This window comes from Nestor notabilis, unplaced genomic scaffold (assembly GCF_000696875.1).
Source record: "Nestor notabilis isolate BGI_N333 unplaced genomic scaffold, ASM69687v1 scaffold30536, whole genome shotgun sequence".
Classification (NCBI taxonomy): domain Eukaryota; kingdom Metazoa; phylum Chordata; class Aves; order Psittaciformes; family Psittacidae; genus Nestor; species Nestor notabilis.
In genome coordinates, this window is record NW_009931951.1 from 273 (window position 1) to 2,064 (window position 1,792).

Sequence of the window (1,792 nt, forward strand, 5' to 3'; positions counted from 1 at the left end):
TGGTTACGGTCAGAAAAGTCGAGCGTTGCTGCACGCTGAGCGTGGAGCCAGGGATGCGGTCGCACCTTAATTCTGGAGGGGGAAAAAAACAGAGGAAGGGGGGAGAAATAAAGCGGGAGAAAGGAGAAGAAGGGAACGTCCAGCCGCTGGAAGTGTTGACAACGTCGCTTTTGGGATATTCACGTTCCTGAGCGTTTCGCGTCCTCTTTGAACACAGCATTGTGCTACGTGCTTTTTCCTTTCCATTTGTTAACCTGCAAGGAATATTGGGGAGCAAAAGCACTCTGAAACTGGTAAAATTGGGAAAAAACGTTGTGAAAAAGCTGTGCTTTGTTAAGCATTACTTTCTTTTTATTTTCCCTTTCTTCTCTTTTCTCTCTCTCATTTTTTCTTTCTTTCTTTCTTTTTCTTCCCAAGGCAGTTTAGGAATTTCATATGCTTGTCTGCAACTCATTGGAAATTATGCGCCATATTGAAAGTGACATATAATTATAATAATTACGGGCAATGAAAAGCGTGGCAATAATAGTAAATGTCCTACAGCTGTGGAGCTTCTGCATGAATTGATTTTAAAAGTGGGTGACATTAAACCAGCTTGTGGCACGGGGGAATGCATTCATACATAGGTATTCCGTGTGGGGAGTGGGAAAGGGGATGGGAGCTAGGAGATATCCTCGTTCTTCGCGTTTTCCCCTCGTGAAGCTGCAGAAAACGGTATCCGAAACAGCCTGGGCTGGTCGCTTGTTTCCAGTCCTAAACCCCCAGCAGAACAAGCACTTCCTTTCGTTTAATCCCCTAAACCCAGGAAAAGTTTGCTGTTTGCAGCAGGAGGTTCCTCCTTGGCCAGAGCAGGAGCAGTCGCCAGCCCACCCCCAGCACAGGAGAAGTCACTGGAAACGCTTTTCAGTTAAAATAAAAACCTGCTCTTCTAAAAGAGCTCTTCAGACTTAGTTTAGATTTTTTTCCCACTTTTTTTCCCCCCTAAATGCAGGCTGTATTCCTGGAGCTGGGAAGCTACTCGTTTCTCAGGGCAAATTCCCTTGAAATCTGGACTTTTTTGCATTACACTTCACTTTGATTTGGGGTTATGAAGTAAGGGACCAGATGTTTGAAAGATGCTAGGCAAATGTTAGGTATCTTTGGTAGATAAATGAGAGCATATTTTTGCCTGTTTCCTTGATTTATTATGTATATGGAGAGCGTTTCGTCATAACTCTTTGTACTGTAACAATAAAAAAGAGCGATACTAAAGCAGAATGTCAGCGAGGAAATACTATTGGTGAAAGGGCTTCCATTTACGATTAGACAAAAAGAGGGAAAACCAGATTTATCTCTCCACTGTAACTTCCGTGTGCTTGGAGTTGCTTGTCCTTGCAGATTAGAAGACATTGTCAGGCAGAGAGCAGCAAGGCTTTCGTTACAGCTCTCTGCTCCTTAAGAATGGCAAGTTCCCTATGGAAAAGGGAAAGATAAGAAAAAAAGCAATAATAATAACAGTAATAATGACAGGGTGGTGTGCATGAGCTCGAAGACTTTGTTTTTATTAGAGAATTCCATGGTCATACCTAAGACAAACTTCAAACACAACACGTACAAAAATTAATAAAATAGAACTTTTAGCTGTTGCTGTTGTTGCTTTTGCATCCTTTTAGGTAGTACTCGTTCTTTCAGTAGATTTTCCTTTAAAAAAAATAATATATATAAAAAAGAAACAAAAAAAAAAACAAAATAAAACTAACTCCGAAGACCTCAGGGCTTGATTAATTTACCAAAAAAAAAAAAAAAAAAAAAA